Raw genomic sequence first — 15,899 nt, 5'->3', positions numbered from 1 at the left:
CATAACTACAAACAGCCAACATCAACCAAACAAGCAGATGTATGCTATCAATGGCAACCAAGTGTACAGTGCATTCGGCAAGTACTCAGACGCCTTGACTTTTTCTAAATGTTGTTACGTTACAGCCTTATTCTAAAATGGATTAAATGGATTTTTCCCCCTCATCAATCTACACACAATACCCCACACTGACAAACAAAAACAGATTTTTAAAAATTTCTGCAAATGAATAAAAAATCTAAAACTGAAATATTAAATTAAATGTTGAAAAAGGGAAGGGGTCTGGATACTTTCCGAATGCACTGTATAGCCTTGGTATTACTCCAAAAAGAAAGATAGTGAGTTATTTATTTGTTATTATGGGTAACAAAAATGTCATCATAGATATCTGATATTCTGACCATGACCTAATATCTAGAATACAAGCTATGCCCCTCTATTCATCAGAGCATTCCTTGTTTAACATTTTCAATTTAGATCCGCGATCACATTATGAGTGTCATTATCTCAACCTGAATGGAGAAGCTAGGTGATTTTATTAGGGATAATTAAAAGTAAGCCACACTGATTACTTTTTAAGCACTTCGAAAACCTCTGCACCAGCAGCAGGTTAGCACAGCATGAGACAAAGGGAAAGAGACACAGAGGCTGACACAACCCTCTTTTAAAAAATGTAAGGTTATGTTCTGACTGAAGTTATGAGTGTAAAAAGTCATAGTAAATAGGCAGGCCGGCTGTTTTTACATCCATTGAGAATGACTATAGTTCCTCAATGTAGCCTATTTGAAAAATCTTTCCAGATCTCTCCCTTCCCATAACCACTCAGCTGAAAGCGGGAGGGAAAAAACGTGTCATGCTCTGATCTGGTGGAAACATCATGCTCTGATCTGGTGGAAACATCGTAAAAAAGGCCTACCTGATTTGCGCAAGGCCTATCCCGTGCGTAAGTAGCCTACATCTGTGTCTGTCTGTCCGGAGTTCACTGGCAAGGAAAACTGAGGGCCCAGAATATTTTAGACAATGTTGTAAGTTTGCTAGCAAGAGCTTCAGGCCGGACCAAGTTAATAATTGATACAATGTTTCAAGTTCCTTGCAGATGGGCCATGCATAGCCAATGTGATTTATAAGATATTTATTTTTAAATCAGGATATTTTCTACCTGCAGGCTGCATTGTTTTTATTTGTTGGCTTTATGTAGGCTATATTTACATGTATATTTACAAGAGAAGTTACTTTTAGGCTTCTATCATTTTCATTTAGATATAATTTTTGATTAACCACATGACATTGATTTTGAGGTAAAGACTATTTTAAATGAAATGAAACTGGCACTGGAACAGATAAGGTATTTCAGTTTTTTATTTTTAATACATTTGCAACTACATTTGCAACCTGTTTTCGCTTTGTCATTATGGGGTATTTTTGTAAACATACATACATATACATATATATATATATATATATATACATACACACACACACACACACATTTTAGAATAAGGCTGTAACTTAACAAAGTGCTGAAAATGTCAAGGGGTCTGAATACTTTCCAAAGGCACTGTATGTATTGGATAACTGCACAATCATTTGGGCTGGTGTTCATTAAATGTCTTTAATGTAGGGGTCATAAAACGTATTTAAATCAGGCTCAGGTTACATCAGTTTTGAATTTTCGATCAAAGCTCTAATGAAATCCAGACATAGGCCTATTTACATGCTTTATAACGCTTTTGAATGACACTTCCATTTTTTTGCAGGAAATACCGGGTTACCCAGGAGAAAAGTGATTCATTCTCGGGATGGAAAATGTGTAGAATACTGGGAAAATAAGCAACTCTAATTAAAATACGCTGCCTGTGGCAAGGTACTCCTCGTCAAACCACCATTACTACTCTCTCACGTTGTGACCTATGGCTGAATGACATTCAACGAGCAGCTCATAAAGTGCCTTTTTCAGGCAACCACTGAAAAATATATAGCAGCTGCAGTAGAGTGCCCCTGCCCGGAGAGCTAGCATTGTCTCTTTCCCAGGTAAAGGACACATCATGTTCCCATGCATGAGTGAGCACTGAGCAGCTGGAATCACAGTCCCATCCTCTACACACGTCAGACAGAGCCACAGGGGCTCTGATGACAGTAATGGGGAGGCCAGAGAGTAAATGGCAGCACACTATGCAAGTAGGACAACCTGGACGAGGCAGATAGATTCAGCTACGTTATTCTGTGCTTATAAACACACAACTTTCATGCAGATAAAGTGAACACAATCTGCACAGCTTCCAAAAACCACAAACTAGTGGGGCTCTAGCCATATAGGCTAGTAGACCTCCAGATAGCAGCCAATTCAGATCCACAATCAGTGATACTATCATACACCCCAGGTCCATTGGACTAGCAGCAGGCCAGCCTTGGGGGATATCACTACAACAAAACCTCTGGATTTTGTGCGTGTGCATGTGTCTCTAAGCCACTGATCACATTGGCCTACCACTGAACTGGTGCTGAGGTAAAAGACTCCTTAACCACGGTCACCATTACCCACCACATCTTCAACTAACTAGCCTGCAGCAACCAGCGACTACCCCAAGGGACCTAGCAAGTCCTTGGGGGAGCCGAAGAATAGCTAAATGTGTCTGAAAGAAGAGAGCCTCTTGATGCTTGCTCAAAACACAGTGAAATAAGAGAATGTGGTGCCTAGGGTTGCAAAGGGTTAGAAACTTTCTGGTAAATTTCCGCAATTCTTCCATGGGACGATAAGCCCTGGAATTTGGGGGATTTTGATTAAATTCATCAAAAAAAAGTTAGCTTATAACAGTGAACCTTTTTTTGTGGGATACACAAGGCAATTCTAGGTCTTGTGTCATATTTTGGTTAAACTATTCCCAATTCAATGGAATTGCAACCCTCTGCATGCACAGTGCGTTCTTCCATCATGTGTGCAGTGCTCTCTTCCATCACATGGACAGCTGATTCTCAAGATCTTGCACACTAATGAGATGCTATTGAGCCCACACTCCTACACTGTCTGAGCCAAGGACTACATGCTTTCTGGTAAGATTTGATTACAATACTGGGTGGGGTGAATACATTTTACATGACATGCATGATTGTTTGTTAACTAGTAAATAGTAGCCTACAGCAAAGTGTGTTTAAATAATTTCTAACTTGTTAACAATTTCTGCTAGGTAGTTTTTGCTATCATGTGGGTTTTAGCTTGCTTGAGCCAGCTAACAGAGGAGTGTTAATTCACCTGTTTCATTTGAAAACATGTATCTTACAAAGGAGTTGTTTAATCTAACTGCTTAACTATTTACCTGTACATGGAATTGTATTTATTTATTTTTTTACTCATTTTTTTCTAATCTTTACAGGAAAATGCAACGGGCACTATCTGATGGGTTGAGACATTTCACTGCAGCTAATGTAGACGGAAAAGCTGTGTACATTTGCAAATACTGTGCCAAATCACATGTGAAGAATGCAACAAAGATGCAGAATCATCTGGCCAAGTGCATAAAGTTCCCTCAGCTCTCACAACAAGCAACATCTGACAAAAGTCCCTCTACTTTTATTCGAGGTGAAAATTATGAATCTGACACCTTATCGATAGCAACAGCTCATGGTCCTCCTGGAATCAGAAGGTTTTTTGACTCAATGGAGGAACGTAGTCAGAGATATGCTGATGAATGTCTTGCTCGAGCTGTGTATGCAACTGGTTCACCTCTGATGTTCACAGGCAATGTGTATTGGAAGAGATTTCTGAATGTTCTTCGCCCAGCATACACCCCTCCAACCAGACATGCTTTATCTACTCATTTGCTAGATGCAGAGTTCAACAGAGTTCAAGTGAAGGTCAAGCAAATCGTAGAGAAAGCAGACTGTATTGCAATCATCTCTGATGGGAGGTTGAATGTTCGTGGGCAAGGAATAATTAACTACATCATCTCCACCCCTCAACCAGTATTCTACAAGAGCACAGACACAAGGGACAACAGACACACCGGTCTCTACATTGCCGATGAGCTGAAAGCAGTCATCAATGACCTTGGACCACAGAAGGTATTTGCACTGGTGACAGACAATGCTGCGAACATGAAGGCTGCTTGGTCTAAAGTGGAGGAGTCCTACCCTCACATCACACCCATTGGCTGTGCTGCTTATGCATTGAATTCTATCCTCAAGGACATCATGGCACTGAAAACAATGGATACACTCTACAAGAGAGCCAAGGAAATGGTTAGGTATGCGAAGGGTCATCGAGTTATTGCAGCAATCTACCTCACCAAGCAAAGTGAGAAAAATAAGAGCACCACATTGAAGCTGCCCAGCAACACCCATTGGGGTGGTGTTGTCATCATGTTTGACAGTCTCCTGGAAGGGAAGGAGTCTCTCCAAGAAATGGCCATATCACAGTCTGACAATATGGACAGCCCCATCAAGAGGATCCTCCTGGATGATGTATTTTGGGAGAGAGTGGTGAGCAGCCTGAAACTCCTGAAACCTATAGCAGTAGCCATTGCACGGATTGAGGGGGACAATGCCACCCTGTCTGATGTTCAGACTTTGCTTGAAGACGTAAAAGAAATCCGTACTGCCCTGCCCACTTAACTGTTGCTCCAAGCAGAGGAAACTGCAGTTCTGAAATATCAAAAAGTGTGAAGACTACTGCCTGAAGCCCATACACGCCGTAGTGTACATGTTGGACACCAAGTATGCTGGCAAGAGCATCCTGTCTGGTGCAGAGATCAACAAGGCCTATGGTGTCATCACTACCATGTCTCGCCACCTTGGACTGAATGAGGGCAAGGTTCTTGGCAGTCTGGCAAAGGACACTTCCAAGCAAGGGCTTTGGGATGGGGATGCAATATGGCAGTCGTGCCCACATATCTCATCAGCCACCTGGTGGAAGGGACTTTGTGGATCTGAGGCTCTTTCCACTTTTGCCTCCATCATCCTCCAAATCCCACCAACATCAGCTGCCTCAGAGTGCAACTGGTCTCTTTTAGGCACACACACACATACACACATCAAAGCACGCAACAGGCTGACCAACACAAGGGTTGAAGAATTGGTGGCCATCCAGGCAAATTTGAGGATTTTTGAGCCTGACAACGAGCCAACCTCAACAAGGTCAGAAAGTGACAATGAAGATGAGGCCTCAGAGCCTGATGTTCAAGAGGTAAACATTGAGGAGGTCCAGGGAGAAGACATGGAAGCCTGAGAGGAAGACCACCAAAGCTTTAGTTTCTAGACTATCATTTTACAGATGTATGTTGAAAACGTTTTTTGGGAGACGCGATGGATCATTCAATATTCCCCTTATTTAGTTGTTCAGTGAAATCATCCCATGTGAAGTATCAACTCATTTAATTAAAGTTCAATTCATAACTACATTTTACATATCTATTGGAAGGATTTCATAATTTGCAATTATGTATACTTATGATAAGGTAAAAGGTTTATGTTTCTGTCTCTATATGATATGGTAAATATATCCAATGCAAAAAACATCTACATATAAATGGTATTAATTTGCATATATTTCTGTTAATTCCCATATATTCCCGTTAATTCCCACGGAAAGTTTCCACCTCTGAATATTCCCCAAAATGTGGAACCCTAGTGGTGCCTGTTCAAAAACACGGGCATGAATATTTCAGTCCCGGTAAAACAGTCAATAAAAAAAAGCCTCTGGCTCTGATGGTCTATTTCAGTCAGGCTGAAAACTGTAAGAGGCTGACTTCAATGAGCCATACAGTTGAGTGCTGAAGAATATAGAGTAGCAAAGAAAATAAAAGTGTAGATAGCTGGTATTCATCTCAGGAGGTAGGCCTATTTATGCCCACACCTCCTCCAAACCTAGCCTACTGTGACACTAACAACAACAATAGAGGTGCAATTCCATGGTAAAGGGATTGCACTGAAAATGTATGCCATACAAAAACCATTGATTTCAAAGTTTAACAAACCAAAAACTATGCACAGGGACTACTTTGAACAATTTACCCAGAACATTTTACAAAAACACTTTTACTGGAAGAACTGTGCAGATGCAGTTTGGTAAAATCTCCCTCAGTTTCTTGTGTCCATGTTTTCCAAAAACTCTTAAACATCCGCTCTGAATTAAGATTCAAGGATGTCTGCAGAAAGAATGGGGAGTCAGCTATGACATGACACATGGACATTGAACAAATCTATTTTTGTTATTTAAGTGCAGTAAGTGAAGTGGATTTACACCTGGTAATGAAATTGAAGTAACAGAATTTCATCATGGGTCCCTGATCTGTACTACACAGAAATGCAGAATTATGGATATTAATGTCATTCTCTTCATTGCAATGTATCCTAAATAGGTACACAAAAGGCATAAATACACAATATCCTCCTTTGCATATTTTTCTACACACTGGCTATTATTTTAATGAGCTCTAACCCCAAACAAGACCAAATTTGGTTGGTTCGGACCAAATCTGAACGAATCATAGACGTCTGTGTTTCACACGTTTGGACATCAAAGTACAGCACAGTAGAGCTCAGTATAGTACAGCACAATACATTAGAGTTCAGTACAGTAAAGTTCAGTAGAACCGTACTCAACTCTAGTGTGCTCTACTGTGTACTGTACTAACCTCTACAACTGCACTTTTCTTTCTTTCTTTTCTACCATAGAGAATCAGACAAAATGTTGCCTACACTCTGCCTATTGGCTTCTTTGCATATTCAAGCCTGTCTCAAAATACAACACTACCCTTTAAGGCTCTCCTGTTGGATGGTTGGCCACTCTTGGTAGTGTATAAAACATTACAATTACAACCAAATACTTATGTCATAAAATAGTTTGCCATTTACGGTGTCCAGTCATCCCTGGGAAAATAAAAAAAATGATGTATATGGTTCAAAATAGACTCTTGGGACAGTTTTGGGACTACAGATCCAAAATTCATAAAGCCTTATTAAAAAAGCAATAAGGCTGATGCATCAGATCAGACCGTTTAGCTTAAATGAAAATGTTGATAGTTGTATTTGTTCATATTTTAAGCTCAACGATGCGCACATGGCTGTAGGCTATGCGCAAATGTTCCAAAATGCAATTAGCGGGAAAACATTGCTCTCAAAAGTGGTTTTGAGAGCATGTGACAGATGAAAATATCCGTAAAAAATTTAAAAGTGAGATCTAAAGATGCATCAACTAGCATGGATTATGAATATGACTAGGATTATGCCTTTGGCTGCTGGACAATGAAAGAAAGTTGATTTAAAAACCAATAGCAATTGAGAAAAATGCTGGTTTCAATGTCGTATTAAGTGTTTATAAAATAATTCCCTCAACATTTTTATGGTCATATTTTGGCTAGTCTAGGCTACTTTTAAACAAGACGCTTCATAAAATGACAAAGTTAAATTGTTTAAAAATGCTGACCGCCTCCGCTTAGATTCAAGTTAGGTGATTCAATTCTGATAGGAGTAATTGTTTGATAATGTGATATTTTTAAAATATATTTCTTTACTTGTCCATTCAGACAGGCTAAGGACCCTGGGACTAAACACCTCTGTACCAGTACCCCCTGTATATAGCCTCGCTTTTGTTATTTTACTGCTGCTCTTTAATTATTTGTTACTTATCTATTTTTTACTTAACACTTATTTTTCTTAACTGCATAGTTGGTTAAGGGCTTGTAAGTAAGCATTTCACTGTAAGGTCTACACCCTTTGTATTCAGCGCATGTGACAAGTAACATTTTATTTTATTTGATCTTAAAGCTACAATATGTAACTTTTTGGCTGATACGACCAAATTCACATAGAAATGTAAGTTATAGATCTTTCATTCCCATTGAAAGCAAGTCTACAGTCGTGGCCAAAAGTTTTGAGAATAACACAAATATTAATTTTCACAAAGTCTGCTGCCTCAGTTTCTATGATGCCAATTTGCATATACCCCAGAATGTTATGAAGAGTGATCAGCTGATTAGCAATTAATTGCAAAGTCGCTCTTTGCCATGCAAATGAACTGGATCCCCAAAAACATTTCCACTGCATTTCAGCCCTGCCACAAAAGGACCAACTGACATCATGTCAGTGATTCTCCCGTTAACACAGGTGTGAGTGTTGGCGAGGACAAGGCTGGAGATCACTCTGTCATGCTGATTGAGTTCGAATAAGAGACTGGAAGCTTCAAAAGGAGGGTGGTGCTTGGAATCATTGTTCTTCCTCTGTCAACCATGGTGACCTGCAAGGAAACACATGCCGTCATCATTGCTTTGCACAAAAAGCTCTTCACAGGCAAGGATATTGCTGCCAGTAAGATTGCACCTAAATCAACCATTTATCGGATCATCAAGAACTTCAAGGAGAGCGGTTCAATTGTTGTGAAGAAGGCTTCAGGGCAACCAAGAAAGTCCAGCAAGCGCCAGGACCGTCTCCTAAAGTTGATTCAGCTGCGGGATCGGGGCACCACCAGTACAGAGCTTGCTCAGGAATGGCAGCAGGCAGGTGTGAGTGCATTTGCACGTACATGGTGGCAAAGACTTTTGGAGGATGGCCTGGTGTCAAGAAGGGCAGCAAAGAAGCCACTTCTCTCCAGGAAAAACATCAGGGACAGAGTGATATTCTGCAAAAGGTACAGGGATTGGACTGCTGAGGACTGGGGTAAAGTCATTTTCTCTGAATCCCCTTTCCGATTGTTTGGGGCATCCGGAAAAAAGCTTGTCCGGAGAAGACAAGGTGAGCGCTACCATCAGTCCTGTGTCATGCCAACAGTAAAGCATCCTGAGACAATTCATGTGTGTGGTTGCTTCTCAGCCAAGGGAGTGGGCTCACTCACAATTTTGCCTAAGAACACAGCCATGAATAAAGAATGGTACCAACACATCCTCCGAGAGCAACTTCTCCCAACCATCCAGGAACATTTTGTGGACGAACAATGTATTTTCCAGCATGATGGAGCACCTTGCAATAAGGCAAAAGTGATAACTCAGTGGCTCGGGGAACAAAACATCGATATTTTGGGTCCATGGCCAGGAAACTCCCCAGACCTTAATCCCATTGAGAACTTGTGGTCAATCCTCAAGAGGTGGGTGGACAAACAAAAACCCACATATTCTGACAAACTCCAAGCATTGATTATGCAAGAATGGGCTGCCATCAGTCAGGATGTGGCCCAGAAGTTAATTGACAGCATGCCAGGGCGGATTGCAGAGGTCTTGAAAAAGAAGGGTCAACACTGCAAATATTGACACTTTGCATCAACTTCATGTAATTGTCAATAAAAGCCTGAGACACTTATGAAATGCTTGTAATTATACTTCAGTATTCCACATCTGACAAACATATCTAAAGACACTGAAGCAGCAAAGTTTGTGGAAATTAATATTTGTGTCATTCTCAAAACTTTTGGCCACGACTGTAAGAAGCGGTAGATATGTTCTGTGTGTACTATTTCTACGCTTCCAGTTCTGAAGTTTTGTTTGTGTGTCTAACTTTCGGTTTTGTACATCAGCTTCAAAAACAGCTGGTTATGGAAACAATATTTCCCAGCCGTTTCGATGGCACAATGATTCTCTACACAATGACTTGTTTTGTCAAATAAACTGAAATTAGGCGAACATTTTTAATTTTAGCAAGGAGGAAATGGCGGAGCGATTTCTGCATAGTGCATCTTTAAATCTATATTCTTCTTGCCCAACTATGTGTTTTACTTGTCTGTAACGGTTTTCTTCCTGGGATGAAGGAGAGGACCAAAATGCAGCGCGGCTAGTGTTCAACATGATTTAATAAAGAATAATTTAGAACACTACAAACAACAAAACAAGAAATGTGAAAACCGAAACAGTCCTATCTGGTGCAGAACACAAAGACAGAAGACAACCACCCACAATCCCCAACGCAAAACAAGCCACCTATATATGATTCTCAATCAGGGACAACGATTGACAGCTGCCTCTGATTGAGAACCATATTAGGCTGAACACAGAAACAGACAAACTAGACACACAACATAGAATGCCCACCCAGCTCACGTCCTGACCAACACTAAACAAGCAAAACACACAAGAACTATGGTCAGGACGTGACATTGTCCCGGACAAGAGGACAAGCATTAATGTGGAGCCCTGCCATTGTAGCCAATTCAATTGCAGAAATTCCGGTACAGATTTTTTGGAAATTACGTTTCGATTTGGTAACGGAATTTCTAGTTTAAGTCGCTTACTAATTCATAAACAAAATTGATATCAGTAAAAACATTAACTAATTGATAGGTCTAACTTTACTTATCACTTCATTATCCTCATGCGGGAGAGAAATGTGAAATATCTTAAGTATCTTGAGTTTGTGCCTGGTAACAGGCACAAGGCAATGTTTCTTCAACTTAGAGAAGACAAATCATTTATCCAAAACTAAATATAAGTGTTAATATTAGTTGGCAGGGGTCTTTACTTCAGAGTTTTGATGTGTTTCTACTACCTTAAGACTTTTTCCTGGTAGATGTTTTCCAAGACCCCTTTTCCATCTGTTGAGCAGAAATCAAAGCCTTTGCTTATTCCTCATTTTTAGTACGGAAAACGGTTGGAAAATGTACATATAGACTTAGCTATCATTTGATATGCTCCTATGAGCTTCAAGTTGGTGCTCATGGGTCCTTTAATATGGAAATGACCAGAGGCAAATTGATTTATGGCCTTTATATGGAACTCATTTGGGAATTTGGTAAACAATGTGGCTACTGGCTATTAGCCTACTGTACAACCTAAGCATGATAAATGCATTGGAAACCTCTTACAGGGGCAGCAAAAATAATCTGCCCACCCACGCTCAAATTATTTTCATAGCACATCAAATGGTTGAGGAAGAAAGAAGCCCAGAGGACATTCTGCAGTCTCTCGGGGTAAAGCGCTTTTATTTCAGACATGGCTAAATGTAGAAGCCTCTGGATTTGTTTCTTTCATCATCAGTGTTCTATAGTAACCTTCTCTATTCCACAGTACTGCGACACAATATGCACTTGATTCAGACAGTCCTCCTCCCTGGTGTGGCATAGAAAAGAGGGATTGAAATTGAGTTGAAATGAGAGGAGCGAGATGGATATGTGGGCTGATGGGAACGGGCAGGGTAATACTCAGCTGCTCATGTTTCACATCTTTACTTCGACATCTGTTCTCAGTTGCTGCTGTCATTGGTGTTGTGCAGTTTCTTCAAATCACTGATGAGACAATCCATTGACTGCACCATCTTCAGCATATGGCCTAAATAATATGGTGTCGTGACAGTCATATTTCTATAAGATCACATCTAGACCTGTGATTAACATTTTATGGGATACTGTGTTAGATATGACAGATTCAGACACCCAAGAATAAGCCATGTTAAGACTCTTCAAAGATTGTGTGTGTGTGTGTGTGTGTAGTGTGTGGGTGCGTGTAAGACGTTATACAAAACAGCAATAATATCCTCAGACATCTTACCCATCAAGTCTGAGAGGGAGAGAACATCTCAACTATTATGGCTTGATTGGATTTACTCAGTGCCAAAAAGCTGAGCTGCGGCAGACATGGTTTCAGCTATAACACGTATGAAGCGACTGAATTCCAAAACAACCCTCTGAGCAGAGGAGTCTTGGTCATGGAAAACCGGAACATGTTGATAGGGAATGAATGCTTTCAAAATTCAAGGACTAGACCTACTTTTAACCATTTCCACAGAATATTTTACAACAACACATTTACTTGAACAGTGCAGATTTCTGTGGAAATTGTTAAAAGTAGTCATTGTGCAGAGTGGTATGGTTTGTTTAACTTTGCAATAATTGTTTTTTGTTTGACATAAATTGTTAAGCGATAAATCTGAGCGTCAATTGCCCTTACACAAGAGGCATTTGTAACACTGATTACAAAACAAAATGTCATACACAGCTGATCCTCATTTAAAATCTGTGCTGCCGATGCCCATCAACACGATATCTAGTCCTGGCTGGGGCCATGGCGCCTTGGGAAATTAGGCTCCTGTTAACCTTTCCAATAGCATTCCATAGGCAGAGACCAGTACCTGCTAGTCTTTGCAATCTGCTGCTTACTCTGCTGTATTGAGTACTGCACACCAAACCAGTCAACCCGAAACAGCAACACAATGAGGATGTTTTTCAGCTGTTGAGTGTAGAACCAGGAGAGAGCTTATGCAAAGCACTTAAAAAAGCCTTTATTTTCCTTTGTCTGCCTTATTTTATTTTCTGACATTCACACCTGTTAAATTAGCTAGTTAGAGAAAGAAGATTCCCCATTTAAATTGATGTCATCGTTATCTGTATTTTGATATTAAAAATGACATTAAATTGTAAGGACCCGTAATTGAATACCAAAATACTTGCGTTGACAATGTAAATTGTAACTCTTCTTTCACAAGAGTACTGATACATTAAACAAGCTAAAGTGAATATCAACTATGCAAAAGCTTGAACCATCGTCAAAGTACATGTCGTCCTCTGTTTTTCCATTTGTTTTGTGACAATCTGGGACTCTTGAATTGTGACAACATTAACTAGCTGGGTAGCTATAACGTTAACTAGTTACAGTCACTAGAAAATAAAACAATATATATTTTTGATGATACTTGATAATTTCCCTCAACATGTTATCAGAAAATGTTCAGAGATTTGCAGCTGTGAGAAGTTTCTAGCCCCACCGTTGACCAACAGTGCAGCAGGCTAGTATGTATGCATCCATTCTTGCGCTATCTTGAGCAATTGTCATTGAGGAAATACTTACAGAGTTGCAGTACTTGAACCAAGGTATCCCAAATATGTCAAGGGTATAATTTCACTGGTAGGACTTCGTGTTTGCACAAACAACTCCGTTTTCCTCTCGGTTTGGGACAACGTGGACTCAGCACCCACCAGCACTCGCTTATGTTTTGATCACAACTGTTAGGGCACGCACGGTGGTAGCAATGTGGGGGCTCGATTAATCTCGCCCGGACGCCCGTGTAGACATGTTTGCACCGGCTGAAAATGATTGCATTCGATTTGGATCCGAGCTGCCTCCAGAGTGTGAGACAGGTGCCGCGCTCTGTCTGACCGCGAAGTTGGCTCAAACAAAACGGTTCTAAGCTGACATATGTCATTGTTTTAAGATGGTCATACTATGGATCATTTAGCTATTTGGTTTTGAATGCAGGACCCCTTTAGGTATAATATATATATATTTGATAAAATATTGAATTTGGCCGTTACTACTGTAGCCCAGAGAAACGGACTGAATAACACATTAATAAATGGCAAAAAAGACAGGCAAAACATGTGAGACATAAGAAACAAGGTTTTGAAGTGTTTGTCCTATATCTAGAAGATATAAGAAAGCTGCTCAGGAAATATATATATATTTTTTTACACATAGGCCCTACTGTATTTAACCCCTTTTTTCGGGTAGGCACAAAACAACCTTCATACTTCCATTCATTTTTTTAAACCGGTACTGGTTACCTTCAGACGAGTACCGTAACACATGTGGGCAAAACGGAGAACACCATTGTATTCGTGAGAATCTCCCCTGAATGTAAGTCAGGGCGGCCCATGTTCTGAATGTAAGCCAGGGCGGGATCAGCCAGATACGTGCTTTCAAGTCAGAGTCTCCAATAACACCAGAAAAAGTTGCTAGATTTGTCGCTAGTCACTTTTTTGAAAATATGTCACTAGAGGGGTCTGAATACTTGCTAAATATAGCGACAAAGTCGCTAAGTTGGCAACACTGGTCACATTAGTTTGTCGCCCAAACGGTTTGGACGCTACAAACATAAATTTAAGATATATGTCTCTAGCTTAAATTGACAGATTTTGATGGGGATTTTTATATTGTTACTTAGATTGACACAGTGGTGCGGCAATTGACTATGGGGTTTTAAGCACGTGTAGATATGTCGCATTCAGTGGGGATTTTAGCATGTAAATCTTGGTGGGGCAAAAAAAAAGTTAAATGTGATGCATGCCAGCAAAGCCACCACACAACAAAACACTAAACAATACATTAATTGCAATATAACGGTGACAAAAGGTGCCCATAAACTGTTATGGCCTACATAAAGCTGTCCCAACAACATCCCAACATCACCACGTGGCTATCAGCAGAGCCTTGTCTGGCGGCAGCGAAACAGTTCATTCAGCCTCATTTACTGCCTTTTAAAACATATGGCTGACTTCCTTAAACAAATGTGGTTTCTAATGACAATTGAGATGTACAAACTATTGCATAAGTGGATGACAAGCAGATAAAAGGCAATCCGTAATTTCGATTAAGACATTAATGAGCGAGCTAGGACGGACGTAACGTTGGTCAATATAACTATTTGTTTGGCACTTTTGAAATGTACAGCGACAGAATTCAGAACATGGGCCGTTCTTACAGTGTTCTCCCAGTATACCAAGTCAAAACCGTAGGATAAATAAAGTAGGCATATAAGCAGAAAAAGAAAGCTCTTACAATATTCAATGATTACATTTCTCTAAAACAGGTTATAGGCTACATGTGCACAACCAAGTCAGAACAGTAGGCAAAATTAAGAGGTGTAAATAGATCAAATTATTAGGTTGAGACACATGGGCTACTAACATCTTACTACACAACATACACGTAGTATTACTTTCTCAGCTACAGTATACATATCTCCCTGGCATATTACATAATTTATGCAGCAGCATACAATATATTTTTGGACTCACCTTGAACAGGAAGGTGATGCGGCGGTCCTTCGTTCGCAAATTTTGTCATCAAAGTCTGGCATTCTCTCGATTTATGGTGCTTACAAAACACATGGAGGCCGGATATACAATTCCGAGTTGGATCACCGAGTTGGATCACCGTTCCTGACTTCCCAGTTGTCTTGAACTCACTTAAGTCAAGTTTTCGTAGTTCAGAGTTAACAGTTGTTTTGAGCGCGGCACAAATCACGCTTCATTGACAGCATGGCCAATGTTGAATGTTTATCATTTTAAACTTGGAAAATAGCCACTTAATCCCAGATTTGAGACCACACAACCACTCACTGATTTCTAAACCACTCGTTGAATTTGCGATTTCCAACTTGTTGTATAATGTTTATGTCTAATGGCCGATGAGCACTGATAGTTTGTATCTATAAATTCTCTTCATTATTTCTCTTCATATGACAAGCATTGAAAAGGTTCTGCCAGTAGATTGTTGACTTGATTCATGATGATGACTGCTAGCTAAGATTATGAAAGTATGATGTTGACAACTGTTAACTCCGGGTTAGCGCCCCCCCTTGGGTTGTGCAGTGGGGGAGATCTTCATGGGCTATACTCGGCCTTGTCTCAGGATGGTAAGTTGGTGGTTGAAGATATCCCTCTAGTGTTGTGGGGGCTGTGCTTTGGCAAAGTGGGTGGGGTTATATCCTGCCTGTTTGGCCCTGTCCGGGCGTATCGTCGGACGGGGCCACAGTGTCTCCCGACCCCTCCTGTCTCAGCCTCCAGTATTTATGCTGCAATAGTTTATGTGTCGGGGGGCTAGGGTCAGTCTGTTATTTCTGGAGTATTTCTCCTGTCTTATCCGGTGTCCTGTGCGAATTTAAGTATGCTCTCTCTAATTCTCTCTCTTTCTTGCTCTCCTTTTTTTCTCTCTCTCGGAGGACCTGAGCTCTAGGACCATGCCTCAGGACTACCTGGCCTGATGACTCCTTGCTGTCCCCAGTCCACCTGGTCGTGCTGCTGCTCCAGTTTCAACTGTTCTGCCTGCGGCTATGGAACCCTGGCCTGTTCACCGGACGTGCTACCTGTCCCGGACCTGCTGTTTTCAACTTTCTAGAGACAGCAGGAGAGGTAGAGATACTCTGAATGATTGGCTATGAAAAGCCAACTGATATTTACTCCTGAGGTGCTGACCCGTTGCACCCTCTAC

General features: G+C 40.6%; 1 protein-coding gene across 2 annotated transcripts in view; it reads right to left on the bottom strand.

Moving 5' to 3' along the window:
- The window catches only part of LOC111974803 (spermatid perinuclear RNA-binding protein-like), a 66,009-nt gene extending 53,046 nt beyond the window's left edge, over nt 1-12,963 (bottom strand). The window contains exon 1 of one of the 2 annotated variants that reach the window (XM_070446951.1): nt 12,759-12,963. The gene's annotated coding sequence lies outside the window, so the exon portion shown is untranslated. Of the gene's footprint in view, nt 1-10,464; nt 10,511-12,758 lie in introns of those variants that run through there. The other variant, XM_070446950.1, reaches the window with a different exon arrangement.
- Between the last annotated feature and the right edge of the window lie 2,936 nt (nt 12,964-15,899).

Source organism: Salvelinus sp. IW2-2015, linkage group LG15 (genome assembly GCF_002910315.2).
Source record: "Salvelinus sp. IW2-2015 linkage group LG15, ASM291031v2, whole genome shotgun sequence".
In the NCBI taxonomy this organism is placed as follows: domain Eukaryota; kingdom Metazoa; phylum Chordata; class Actinopteri; order Salmoniformes; family Salmonidae; genus Salvelinus; species Salvelinus sp. IW2-2015.
This window is presented reverse-complemented; position numbering and strand designations above follow the sequence as displayed.